A 15,278-nucleotide genomic window follows, 5' to 3' on the forward strand; every position below is an offset into this window, starting at 1 on the left:
CTTCCTCTAGTTGCCTTGTAAAAAATAGAATTTAAAAGGACAAATACCAGACTTCCCTGGTGGTGCAGTGATTAAGAATCCACCTGCCAATGCAGGGGACACGGGTTTGATCCCTGGTCCAGGAAGATTCCACATGCCGTGGAGCAACTAAGCCCGTGCGCCACAACTACTGAGCCTGCACTCTAGAGCCTGTGAACCACAACTACTGAGCCCACACGCCGCAACTACTGAAGCCCGCGTGCTTTAGGGGGCCTGCGTGCCACAACTACTGAAGCCCATATGCCTAGAACCCGTGCTCCGCAACAAGAGCAGCCACCGCAATAAGAAGCCCGCGCACCACAACGGAAAGTAGGCCCCGCTCACTGCAACTAGAGAAAGCCTGCACGCAGCAATGAAGACCCAACGCAGGCAAAATAAATAAATAATAAAATAAAATAAAATAATATTTTAAAAAAAAGGACAAATACCAAAGCAGAGAGGTCATTTAGAGGCTGCCATCTTGGATCATGCAAATAAAGGCAACACCCTAGGGATGGAGGGGCCTGGGCCCCTGACAACTTCACTGAGTAGCCTGGCACAATAGCCACTTCATCTTTGGGTCTGAAAGAGAGAGAAATAGATCTTTATCTTATGTAAACTACATTTTATTTTGGATCTCTGTCACATTCACTGAACCTACATCCTAATTAACAAATCATTCTTATTTTAACATGCTCTGATTATTATGACTGGAGTCAAGACAACTGGCTTCTTGTCTTGACTATATTGATCACATGACCTTGAGCAAAGAAGAGGTGAGAGAGTGTTCTGGATAGAGGAACAGCATGAGTAAGGTTTCAGAGGCTGTGTAATTTGGCCCTTATCTCATAAGCAATAGAGCACCCCTGAAAGTGGTAGTACAGAAGGAATTCTCAAAAGATTAAGTGGGTAGTAGTATAGAAGGGAAGAGAAACCAGAGACCAGGAGACCAGAATAGGAAGCCAGCCCTAGGCCTTGCTTCTACCCAATACGTAGCCATTGATGATCCAAGATAACTTATTTCCTCAGTGACTTACCATGGTTAACCTTACCACCATCTCTCTAACTCCACTTCCTACTATTTTCTCTACTTGTTGTTAACTCCACTCCAGCCACAGGATCTGCTTGCTGTTCCTTGAATAAATTCCTTGAACAAGTATGCTCCTGCCTCAGGGCCTTTGTATTTGCTGTTCCCTCTCTCTGGAATGGCTCTTCCCCTTGATAGCCACGTGCCTTCCCTGATCAATCTACCTGAAATGGCAGCCCCATCCCCATCCCCCTTACTCTGATTTCTTTTACTTCACAGAATATATCACCATTTGGCATTATATATTTATTTATTTTTTGTTGTCATCCCTCCCTGGAATATAAGCATCATGAGGACAGGGACCTTGTTTAGTACACTGCTGAACTCCCAGCACTTAGAACACTGTATACAATAGTTGGCACACAATAAGTATTTGTTGAATGAATGAATGAGATATAAAATAGATCTTACTTATGTCCTTCTATGAGTAATTGACTTTAAGAAATTTTAGAGAAAACATGAGGCTAAAGAGGTGAGGAGGGAAGGCCTAGAACGGAACACTCAGCCCTGAGGCTAAGAACATGGAGGAATGAGCTTGAAGAGGAACTAAGAGGCTTAGCCTAATCCCATTTACAGACTGAAAAGCACTCAAATCGACTTTTGTGGTGATTTTAACGTTTTCTGTAAGTAACTAAACCTGCTATTTTTGCATCTCTGTCTTTTTCCCAAAGTTATTAAAAAATTTTTAAGAACAACAAACTTTTAAAATTTTGGAAGAAAGTATAGAAAAATATCTTCATATTCTCAGATGGGGAAATTTTTATTAAAACAACGCACAAAGGATTGATACATTCACATTAAAACTAAGAACTTTTTTAAATCTCTAAAGAAAGAGAAAAGACAATCTACAAACGAGGAGAAAGATCATTCAACAAATATTATTGAGCACCTACTATGTTCCAGACACTGTTAATGGTCCCTAGGATAAATTAGTAGATGAATCAAAACAAAATCCCTGCCCCTAAGGAACATTCTATTGAAATGCATATGTTGATTAAAAGGGGCCAGGTACCATCCTAAATACTTTACATATAATAACTCATTTAATTGGCACAGTAACTCTGTGGGTTAGGTACTCCACGGATGAGAAAAATGAAGCTCAGAGAGGTTAAGGAAACTGAGGCACAGAGAGGTTAACTGCCTGAGATCACAGTTGGTGAAGGGTGGAGCTGGGATTTGAACCCAGTCTGGCCCTAGAGGCCAGGTACTCTATTCCTTATTGTAAATTGGTATACTGACGTTCACAGCACCCAACTGACAAAGGATTAGTATATGGACTGTGTCAAGAGTTCCTACATATCATTAAGTAAAAGATAACCAATAAAAAAAATTAGTAAAAGATGTAAGCAGATATTTTCCAGAAGAAATATGGCCCATAAGTATAAGAACCGATGCTCAACTTCTTTAGTAATTAGGGAAATACAAATTAAAACTGCAACAAGGTAGCATTTGACACTAAACTGATTGGCAAGAATTTAAAAGTCAGTTAAAGCCAAGTGTTAGGATATGAGGCAATGTGTACCCACACTCTGCTAAAAGCATATGATATAATCACTTTGGGAAACAATTTAGCATGTCCTAGTAAAACCAAATCTGCACAGAACCTATGACTCAGGAATTCCACTCCTAGGCATACACCCTAGAGAAACTTTTACGCATGAGCTCTACAAGACATGGATAAGAATGTCCTAGAAACAGGGTTCATAATAGCAAAAACAAGTTGGAAACAACCCAAATGTCCATAAATAAGACCATGGATGAATAAACCATGGTACATCCACCCATATTCATACAATGGAATACAAAAAGCAAAGCTACATATGTCAACAAAGATGAAACTCAAAATCTTAGTGTTGAGTGGAAACAATCAAGTCAGAGAGAAATACCATATATATGTGTGTTTGTGTGTGTGTATATATATATATATATATATATATATATACACACACACATATATACACAAAAGTAGGCAAAACTAAACAACATACGTGATAAAACTACAAATAAAAGAAAGGGAGGGACTTCGCTGGTGGCGCAGTGGTTAAGAATCCGCCTGCCAATGCAGGGGACATGCGTTCGAGCCCTGGTCCAAGAGGATCCCACATGCCATGGAGCAGCTAAGCCCAAGTGCCACAACTATTGAAGCCTGTGTGCCTAGAGCCTGTACTCCACAACAAACAGAAGCTACCGCAATGAGAAGCCCGCACACTGCAACAAAGAGTAGACCCCACTCACCACAACTAGAGAAAGTCCACGTGCAGCAACAAAGACCCAATGCAGCCAAAGATAATAAATAAATAAATTTAAAAAAAAAAAGAAAAGAAGGGGAATGACAGACAAACACATCAGCATAGAGGTTATTCAAGGTAGGGGAGGAGATGAGGGGAAGGAGATTAGGGAGAGGCACTCAGAGGCCTTCAAAGCTACTGGTAGCATATTATTTCTTTAGCTGGGTGGTAAATACACGTGTGTCCTCATTATTATAGAAATATTAGTTATTGTATATTATAATTATTAAAATGAATAATATAGAACAATATATCATAATAATGTCTTCATTATTATTTCAATTCTTTTATACATATGATACATCTCACAAAAACACGAAGAAAAGAAAAAGTAGAACCCTAGCCGATCTGAAAAAGATTATATATTCTTTTCAGTAACAAGAAGGTAGGGGAGGAGTGGGAAGGCCATGCCCATTTCTGCTGGTCCCCCCTTTGCTCCGCGTAGGAGCTCTCAGTGTTAACTGGGTGTTAACTGGACTCCGAAGACTTCCTCTTGGCTCCCCACACTTGGTCTGTGTCCAGTCCTTCCCCAGTGGTCACAAATGAGCAGCCCTTGGGCCAAATCTGTCTGCAGTTGTGTTTTATTTAGACAGTCCAGTTATTGTCATTTTTAAAATTTTAAATCGTTCAGAAAAAGAAAACCCACATACATATATACATACATATGTACATACATTCCTATAGAGAGAGACAGATAAAATAAATATGTGAAATACTGACAATTGTTGACTTGAAGAGGTAGATGATATACAGGTGTGTATTATACTATTCTTTCAACTTTCTTGTATGCTTGAATTTTTTTTTACAAGAACAAGTTGGAAAAACTAACTTTGAAGGCCTTTAGAAGGAGCATGCCCTCTCTAGTTCACCACAATCCCCACCATTCCCTATTCTAACTCTCAGCCTGTTCCCTCATTTCTAGTACCCCTTGTCCCTAGAGACATTTGAGTTTGCAACTGGTAGCTCAGCTTGTAGGGCTTGGCCCCTCTTGCATCTCCATGTCTCCTGCATGTACGTGGTTTGTTCAGCCATTCCCACAGGCCGAACAAACCTTATGCAAAGTTTTGTTTTTAGAACAGGAGAGGACAACACAAGCTGATGTAATTCCCCACTACCCTGCAGTAGGGAGGGAAGCCCTCTTCACCCACCTCCCAGCAGCTACAGAAACTTCAGCAAGTGTACTCTGCCTTATAAGACAAAGGTGGGGCCTTGAAAAAGTCAAGCCACACCAGTTAGCTTCTCCTAGAAGATAAGATGAAGAATTTGATGACTCTTTAGGACTCTCTGGCATCAAAGGTGAAAAGGATGGGGAAGGAAAATCTTCCAGCAACATCAGGGGGCCTGCGAGGTAAACGACTATATCAGGGATATAAAGTATGAGATAAATGTGAAGTATGAGATAAATGTGCCTGGACTTATGAGTTAGAAAGAATCCCTTGAGGGTGCTTAGGCACCAGTTTGCAACCAATAAACCGTTCCTCTTCAGACTGATCAGTGCTTGGTCCCTCAGAGTCCAGTGGCATCGGGGAAACTGAAGCAGCTTCCTAGTTAGCATCTGCCCAGCCATGTTCGGTGATATGACAGGTTCTTTCTTTGCAAACTCTGGTTTTCACTCCCACTGCACTAAACAAATCCTTGATTCTTGCCACCCACAGTTTGGCTATTTCTGCACACACCACACAGCATGAATTCATCCAATTGTTTAGCATGCAAAACAGGCTTAGAAAGGAATAGGCAGATAGCCAGAGGCAGGCAGTGTCACTTGGGGGATAAGGCCATTTTGGAATGGCCTTGCCTTTTGGTTTATTCTTGCCTTGACCTCCACACCTTGCTGACTTCCCAGATCTTAGAACTTCAACTCATTTCTGATATCCAGCTCTCCATAGGACGAGGCATCGGCTTTAGGGAATATTGATGCCTGTCCATCCTTCCCCATGACCTGCTTTGGCTGTTTGCCATCCACATCCTATTGTGACAGAACTCACCTAAGGATTTGATGCTGCTGTCATGAATCCTTACCAGGTCAGGGACTGAAGATAAGGAAAAGAAGAACTCTATTACCAAAGCTGTAGCATCAAGACGATATCTTCAATATATAGAATGGATAAACAACAAGGTCCTACTGTGTAGCACAGGGAACTGTATTCAGTATCCTGTGATAAACCATAATAGAAAAAATATGAAAAAGAATATATATGTATAACTGAATCACTTTTCTGTATAGCAGAAATTGACAAAACATTGTAACTCAACTACACTTCAATAAAATAAACTAAAAAAAGAAGAAGAAGAAGAAGAAGATACCTTCAGATGTCTGAGAAGGAAGTGAAGGCCAAGACCAGACAAGTAGCTGCTAAGTTGTGACACAGGGGCAAGACAGTACTTCTCATGTGTAGTGCTTAAGAGGGCAATTCCTACTGCAAAAGTAGATAGATAGATAGATAGATAGATGATAGGTAGATAAATAGATAGATGATAGGTAGGTAGATAGATAGATAGATAGATAGATGAGAGGGAAGGGGGACATCCATAAACAATGAGAGTGTGTCATCAACCAAGGATTACAATTAGTACAATTCTGTGAGGTCATGTTAAAAAAAAAGGGTGGGGGAAGAAAAGAAAGGATCAGTGTGCTTACTAACAATCAGTTCTCACATTCCCAGGTTTCCTAATTTCTTTTGGCCATCACTCCATTTTCTCTGATACAATTCATGGTGACCAGGACCACCCACATACCAAGGAAGTCTCTGGCCTAGGGAATTGCAATCACTCTCATTCTTAGTTCAGGTGAGACTAGATTAAAAAAATTTTTTTTCTCAAAAAGAAAAGAAAACAATATGAAAGCATAGAAACCAACGTATTGATACAACAGATTTCTTGTACTGATCTTTCCTGGGTACAGGCGATCTCAGTGATCCACACCTTTCAAGACCCATTTTTCTATACTTCACCTCAGCCCCGAACTTGGCTTGTGTTTAAACGTTCCTGAGCTTGAGCGGAGGTAAAACTAAGCAGCAGCCCTGCCAGGTCTAGTATATAGGGGGCCTTCAAGTCTGACCAGATAGTGAAAGAGGCATGTCTAAAAATTAGTGCTTCCTCCATAATAGGAGATTGGTTAAATGAATCATGGCATATCCATACAATGAAATGATGATGTGATAGAAGAAAATTGACATGAAAAGATGTCCATGATATACTCTTAGGTGAAAAAACAGGTTACAAAACAGTACAGAGAATATGATTTCATTTTGATTAAGAAATTATACATATAACTAACATTTATTGAGCTTTAAATATGAGCATATAAATAAACAAGGCACTGAAGAAAAAGCTTTACATTAATTACTTACCCTCATGACAACCCAATGGTATTGGTAGGTATTATACTCATCTTTTAGAGATGAGGAAACTGAGGCACTAAGCAGTTAAGTAATTTGCCATAGTTCACTTAAGTGGCAAAGCTGAGGTACAGACTGGGATATGTTGGACTCAAGAGCCCAAACTCTTCACAGTGACACAATATTTATCTCTATATTCATACAGGAAAAAGTCAAGAAAGAGAGATACCAGGATGTGAACAGTTAACAGTTGTTATTTCTGGATTGTGAGATTATGAGTCATTTTTGTTTCCTTTATGTTTCCTTGCGTAGTCTGAAATTTTTATGAATTACATGAATTATTTTTATAATCAGGAAAAAAATCAACTTTCATTTTGAAAAAAGCAAACAAGCCATTGTTTCTAACCTGTCAGCAGCAGACCACTGTGGGGGGCAGGGAGTAACTTAATTATTACAAGGGTTCTGGAAATTCCTATATGGCCCAAGCACTGTCTAGAATGAACAAAAAATATGCTTACACATATTTTTTTTTCAAATGTCACGATGTATACTGTCATGATGTATAGCCATAGTTGTTTCATTTGTTATATATTTCTCAATCAATGGATATTAAAAATACAACTATTATTATATGGAAGTCTATGACATTTTAAACATTAAAATATGAAAATAAAGGATGCAATCTGCTGTTAAAAGGAAAATATATGTGTACAGATCAACACTGTAGCTTAAGTGTCTTCTCAACAACTGACCTCTTTTTGGGGGGGGTGAGGGGGTGGGAGGAAATAAAGGGGAAAAACTGAAAATGCACAAATTATTAAAAGTTAATCTAGGAGCAGTCCTGAGGAAGACAATTTACAAGGATGAGAGGGCATGGAGAGGGAGTTAATGTCGCCTCAGAAAATCCTGTTCTGGAAAGACAGAATTCTAATCTCCCCTGTATTGCCAGGGGCTAGTCCTCACTTTCAAGCACAGGGATGTCAACACAGATTGCAGGAGATGCAGTAATGCCTGAATGCTCAAGCTTGCTACAGGGCCGGGCTGATATTCAATTAGCAGGAAGAGCTGGAGTGGGGACAGCCCTCCAGGTTCAGAGAAGGCAAAGTATGCAGAACTCTGTCTTTTGCCAAACCGACTCAAAGGTCAACACTTGCCTTCCTTCCTCTCATTCTTCTTTTCCTGTTTTGCAACGTGCCCATTGTCCTCTATTTCTGTACAGCCTTTTGTCCCCCCACTCATGTCCCCAGGACACACTCTTCCATAGGACTCCTGTGATCTAATTACCCAGAAGAAACCACAGACCTCAAACTAAGTTACTCACTCACTGATTGTTTATTTAATACTGAGGACCTAGGACTTTCCGGGCATTATAGGAAGATACATCTAAAAATAAGATATGGTCCGTATCCCTTTAGAAGCATACCGACTTCAGGTGTGAAAATCAAACAAAAACAAGGAACAAAACAAAACAAAAAAACCAACAACTCAATTTGCTTCATTGGGCATGAAGTTATAACAAGGTAAGAGATGGGAGTCAGAAAGAAGAATGAGGGCTTTGCTGCCCCCCCTCCTCACTTTGGCCTGTACGTGGGGCTCACCCCTGCTCATGGGAGATGGTGCTGAGGTCTGGAAGACAGGCTAACTCCAAGGGAGAACAGTCTTTGACAGGTCAATGGCAGGGGAAAAAGGAGGGTAGGAAGTGGGATTGTTCTGTATTAAAAGTAAATGAAGATCTTGCTGAAGGGCTCAAACCTGAGTCTGATCCAGTGTTTGAATCCAACTGCCAATCTGGGGGAAATACAGACACGCAGCAAGCGGAGTCCAGGCTGTGGGAGATTCTCCAGGTCAAATGTGGGTTGTTCAACAGATAAATGATCAGGAAAAGAAAGGGATGGAGGGGGAAGCTGGAAACTAAAACAGACCTAAACTCTTACAAAATGCCAAGGTCATAAAAGACAAGGAAAGACCAAGAAACTGTCACAGACTGGAGAAGACTAAGGAGACACGATGACTAAATACAACATGGGACTTGATGGCACCCTGGAACAGAAATGGACATTAGTAGAAAAAAACTAGTGCAATTCGAATAAAGTCTGGAGTTAACAGTAATGTTACAATATTGGTTTCCTAGCTGTGATAACTATACTATGGTTACATAAGATGGTAACATAAGGGGAAGCTGGGTGAAGGGTATAGGGAACTCTCCACACTATCTTTGCAACTCTCCTATCAATCTAAAATTATTCTCAAATAAAACGTTTACAAAAAAGAAATTTTAAGGGTTATAATAATCTTTTTAATGGACAAGACTAAACCATAGTCATTAGGGAAGTGTGTTTGGGTAATAAAACCATAGAAATGCAAGGGAACAATTCCTCTAAATGTCAAAGATAATGGTTACTTTGGGAGGAGAAAGAGAGTTGTGACTGTAATGGGGCACATGGGAGGCTTCCGGGGTGGGTGAAAAACTTCTATTTCTTGACCTAACGGTGGCCACAACGTATTTGTCTTATAATAATTCATTAAGCCATATTTGTTTTAGGTGGTTTTCTGTATCTGGGTTTTATTTTACAATGAACAATTAAAGAGAGAGACTTAACAGACATAACATCCAAATAAAATCAGTGGACCTTGTTTAGATCCTGATTCAAATTAACCAACTATTGGGTTGGCCAAAAAGTTCGTTCGGTTTTTTCCATACGCTGGCTCTAGTAGCATTTAGTTGTCTTTAACTTCATTCGAAACAATTTTGTTAGATTGTATTGTGACAGCTGTCATATCAGCGTGCATTAAAAAAAAAAAATTACCGGGCTTCCCTGGTGGCGCAGTGGTTGAGAATCTGCCTGCTAATGCAGGGGACACGGGTTCGAGCCCTGGTCTGGGAAGATCCCACATGCCACGGAGCAGCTGGGCCCGTGAGCCACAATTGCTGAGCCTGCGCGTCTGGAGCCTGTGCCCCGCGACGGGAGGGGCCGCGATAGAGAAAGGCCCGCGCACCGCGATGAAGAGCGGTCCCCGCACCGCGATGAAGAGTGGCCCCCGCTTGCCGCAACTGGAGAAAGCCCTCGCACGAACCGAAGACCCAACACAGCCAAAAATAAATAAATAAATAAATAAATAAATAAGAAAATCCTTTAAAAAAAAAAAATTACCAAAATTGGTGAATTTTTGTGTAGCTATTTTGATATTGAAGATGGAAGCAAAAAAGCAACATTTTTGGCATATTATGCTTTATTATTTCAAGAAAGGTAAAAACGCAACTGAAACACAAAAAAAGATTTGTGCAGTGTATGGAGAAGGTGCTATGACTGGTCGGACGTGTCAAAAGTGGTTTGTGAAGTTTCGTGCTGGAGATTTCTCACTGGACGATGCTCCACGGTCGGGTAGACCAGTTGAAGTTGATAGCGATCAAATCGAGACATTAATTGAGAACAGTCAACGTTATACAACGCGGGAGATAGCCGACATACTCAAAATATCCAAATCAAGCGTTGAAAATCATTTGCACCAGCTTGGTTATGTTAATCGCTTTGATGTTTGGGTTCCACATGAGTTAAGTGAAATAAACCTTCTTGACCGTATTTCCGCATGTGATTCTCTACTTAAACGTAACTAAAACGTTCTGTTTCTAAAACAAATTGTACAGCAGAAACTAACACAACATTGTAAAGCAACTATACGCCAATAAAAATTTTAAATAAAATGATTATAATTTAAAAAAATAACAAATAAATTTAAAAACTAAATTGGGATGGGCGATGAAAAGTGGATACTGTACAATAATGTGGAATGGAAGAGATCGTGGGCAAGCGAAATGAACCACCACCAACCACACCAAAGGCCAGTCTTCATACAAAGAAGGTGATGTTGTGTATATGGTGGGATTGGAAGGGAGTCCTCTATTACGAGCTCCTTACGGAAAACCAAATGATTAATTCCAACAAGTACAGCTCCCAATTAGACCAACTGAAAGCAGTACTCGACAAAAAGTGTCTGGAATTAGTCAACAGAAAATGCATAATATTCCATCAGGATACCCCAAGACCACATGTTTCTTTGATGACCAGGCAAAAACTGTTACAGCTTGGCTGGGAAATTCTGATTCATCCGCCATATTCACCAGACATTGCAACTTCAGATTTCCATTTATTTCAGTCTTTACAAAATTCTCTTAATGGGAAAACTTACAATTCCCTGGAAGACTGTAAAAGGCACCTGGAACAGTTCATTGCTCAAAAAGATTAAAAGTTTTGGGAAGATGGAATTATGAAGTTGCCTGAAAAATGGCAGAAGGTAGTGGAACAAAACGGTGAATACATTGTTCAATAAAGTTCTTGGTGAAAATGAAAAATGTGCCTTTTATTTTTATTTAAAAACTGAAGGAACTTTTTGGCCCACAAGTATAAAAAGACATTTGTATATGGACTGGATATTAGATATTTTTAGAGGAGTATTAATTTTGTTAAGGGTGATAATGGCATTGTTATTATCGAAGAAAACATCCAAATTTTTGTAGATGCATGGTGAAATTTAGGGGTGAAATGACATGATGCCTTAGAATTGCTTTAAAATACTCCAAGCGGGGGGAAAAAAAGAGCTGGGAGATAGATGAAACAAGTATGGCAAAATGTTAATAGTTGTTGAAGATGAACATAAAACATGAAAACAAAAATGAAAATTTCTTGCATTCTCTAGTTTTGTGTGTGGGGGCAAATTTTTATAATAGAAAATTAAAAGAGGGGGGACAGCCTCGAACCAGGCTGCCTCAGGGCAACGGCCGCAACAGACATCTAACCCCAGGTGCTCCCCACCCCACAAACCCACAGCGCTCCCTTCCCACCAGCCATCTCCCTGAGGTCACAACCCCAGCAGTCTCAGAGTGGCCTGTGATGTGAGGGGTGTTTCCCTTCTCCGGACCTCTGTGTAACTAGGACAGGATAGCAGCCCTTCTCACCTTTTCTTCATCCTTATGTTCTAGTAATACCAGGAGAGGGAATCAAAGGGCAAATGGGCAAGGCCCAGGGCTCAGACCTGATGGGGCAGTCCTTACCACTCCAGAGCCTGCCCCCTTCAGTGGGTGGTAGATGTGGGGCTGGACCAGGACAGGACAGGGAGATGAAAATCCTCATAATTATATGCGTTCAATATCGGGCGAGCTTCCAGAGGCTAGTGGTACCTTTGGTTGGAACACCGTTCTGGGATCTTCGTCTCCTTCAGGCTCCTGGGCATCATGCCTTGTTTCAATCAGCCTAAGCATTTCCAGAGTCTGGTATTTCTGCACTGGCCCCTGAGCGACCTTGCCATATATGTGTACTGATCCAAGAGAGCATGGCAAGAAGCCAGGGTCAAAGGCCAGGACCAGATCTGGGGTGACTTTTGTGCTCATGGGAAGTCTCATCTCTGGCCTTTGATCATCTCAGTTGGTACTACAGAGTAAAGTGAAGGAGTCTCAAGTTCCCCGAGTGCCCTGGAGAAGGAAGAGATAGAGTCTCAGGGGCAGAAAGGACAGGTGGAGGTGGGAGGTGGAACAGGGTCATGTTGGTTATGAGTAGATCTAGCTAATTTCGGCCACTTCCTAACCCTCACTATCTGGAGAGGAGAAATGAGGGCCATGGAATAAGCATGATATGTCCAAAATCTTAAGGAAGCATGGGGAGTGGGGCAGAGGAAGCATTAGCATTACTCCCCTCCCAGAATGGAAAATTCTATGGTTCAAACACAGAAGTATCGCCTGTATTTGAACCATAGAATTTTCCATTCTGGGAGGGGAGTGGTAGTAGCATGGTGGGGGTGGGGGGAGACAGAGATAATGGAAGGAATGGTGACTGGGCAAGGGGACAAGAATGGTATACGGGGAACAGTAGAAGGCTGCAGATGCTGTATGCACGGAGTATGGGGAGATATAGACAGTATATGGACAAGGGAGGGTGAGCTAGTGTTTTAACAAGAGTTCAAGGATGATGAATAGGGAGGGAGACAGGAGACAAGAGGGAAAAGATGGTGGATGAATGGAAGCAGTGGGGGGAAAGCTGGTGGCAGGCAGGGAGCAGGAGTGGGGGGATGGTGAGCGGGCAGGTGGACAGGGATGACAGGTAAGCAGAGAAATAGATCTGGAATGTATGGTAGATGATAGAGGGAAAGTTTGAAGGACAAGTGGACATGGCTGATGGACAAGCAGGAGCTGGATTCTGCAGAAGGCCAGGACCAGGGGGCTTGGAGAGTTTGGAGGGCTCTTAATAGGGCTGGACATGGTCAAGTTCGTCTGGCAGCACAAATTTGGTCTGATCTGCTCCCTCATCAGTTTGGATCTTGCAACCATTGCCCATTTACCTGCTGTTTACATCCTAGTGGCCACTACCAGCCCTTTACTTTGCCTGGTTTTTCCTGGACTGGAAGACCCCAGAGCAAGGTAAGACTCATGGACCTAGAAAGAACAGGACTTAAGAATGTTCCATCTCAACCTGTAACCAGGCAGTCCCACTTACCATGCCACAGGCCTCTCATCCAAGTTCTCAGAGCCACAGGAGCTAGGCCAGCCAGGACCATCCTGAGGTCTCTTCCTTTTCCCTAGCAGAGCCACGGTCCCTCCAGGCTGCTAGGGAAGCACTGGGTGAGCGGGAGGGGTGGGCTTGGCACACACAGACACCATCCCCTACAGATATTTCTATCTCAGGTGACAGGCGATCAGCCTGGGTAAGGAACTGGTGTGCCTGGACCCACATCAGGGACTATTTTCCCATTTCCGTAAGTGTCTCTTCCCCAGCGTCTCTCACAGTTCCCCAGATACTAAGCATTGATGCCAAATGACTAGGGCTGTCCATAAGGAAAATGAGCATCCCAGAGAAGTCTCAGTGCAGGCTAGACAGACTTCAGGGTCCAACATTGCTACTGGGCTCTCACTACCTTGCTAGTACTTAACTATCACTTCTAAGCAGCACCAAATCCAAATGTAGAATTCTGGTTCCTCATCCAGCTACACTAAAGTTGAGAACTTTTGAGAAGGGGTTTCCACCCACAGGAACTGTAACTGATGTTTTTTCATCCATTACTCCATTGACACTTCACAACAGCCCTGCCAAATAGGTATTACTATCTCCAGTTTATCAATGAGGAAACTGAAGCTCAGAGAGATTAAATAACGTGTACAAAATCATGCAGCTAGTGAGTAGCAGATCAAGGATTCAAAGCCACATCTGGTTATCTGACTAAAATTGCTATTCTCTCTACTACTCCTCATCACCTCCTTCACCAAAACACTGGCTTTCATCACATGAATGAAAGAGAACAGAGGTCTCAGGTGAAGCATTTAGCATAACCAGTTAGGGATTGTGGGATGCAGTAGTAGAAAATGTGGGGAAAGCAAAAGCTCAGATGTACCACCTCCTTCACTCCACATCCAGGTTACCCTTACAGGTAAGCCAAGCGGTGAGTAGTCAGTGTAGTAGGATGTGAGATATGCTGGTCAGGCCTACTTTCCTTCAAAGTATCTTTCCAATGCCCTCCCAACCTCCACTGCTCCTGAAGTACCCCTAGATCTTTAGGCTCCTTGAGCTCTGTGGCCTCTTAACATGGAAATATTCCCAGGAGAAGAAACATTAAGCTGAATTACTGAGATGTAATTATTCAGAAAATATTCATTAAGCACCATTTATTAAGCAAATGGGATGATAAAATAAATATTTATATTTGCTTAGCTGTCTAGATTTGCAGAGTCTTGTCACAATCTGGAGTATCTAAAGCTGAGATTATGATCTTCATTTTACAGATGATGAAACTGTGGCTCAGAGAGTCTGAGTGACTCATCCAAGTGACATACCTGAGCCCCACCTTGATAACTAGGGCTCCAACTTGGTTCTTCTGATTTTCAGTTCTATGCTCTTTCCTCTCTATCACAGTAACTCAAGGGGTTTACAGGTAGGAACTCAAAACAAACACACATAAAAACTTAAATAACAATTCAGGATAATAGTATAAGTGATATCAAAAGACAATAAAAGTGTCAAATGACTGATATAGATAATAATTACTGTAGGAATGACCAGGAAGTTCACTGTGGGTAAGAGTCAGCAGAGAAGGCCTCAAAGAGGAAGTGGGACTTAAGCCTGGTCTTTGACACTGGGTAGGAAAAAGACAGTGGGAAAATAAAGGGAGGGCATTCTAGAGTATGGGAAAGGAAGAATAAAGGTGGAGAGGTGAGAAAGCGAAAGTCTTTATTTGGAAAAAGAATGAGGAGATCAAAAGAGCTGGAGAAGAGAGATTTGTACTGGGGAGGAATGGAAAATAAAACTGAAAAAGTGCTCTTGAATTTCTTCTTCTTTTTTTTTTTTTTTTGACACAGCACAAGCTTTGACTAAAGAATGGAGAAACGAGAACTAAGTTCACAGATCAACGTCTCATCCGCCTGGCAAGAGGGATTTAATTTTAAAGAGTAAAGACAAAGGGAGCAGAAGTGAGGCTAATGATGGGGAGGCATATGCATTAGTGCTCTTGAATTTCTGACAAAAGGATTTCAACATGTCTTGTAGACAATGGGGAACCATGAAAGAC

This window comes from Balaenoptera acutorostrata, chromosome X, assembly GCF_949987535.1.
Source record: "Balaenoptera acutorostrata chromosome X, mBalAcu1.1, whole genome shotgun sequence".
In the NCBI taxonomy this organism is placed as follows: domain Eukaryota; kingdom Metazoa; phylum Chordata; class Mammalia; order Artiodactyla; family Balaenopteridae; genus Balaenoptera; species Balaenoptera acutorostrata.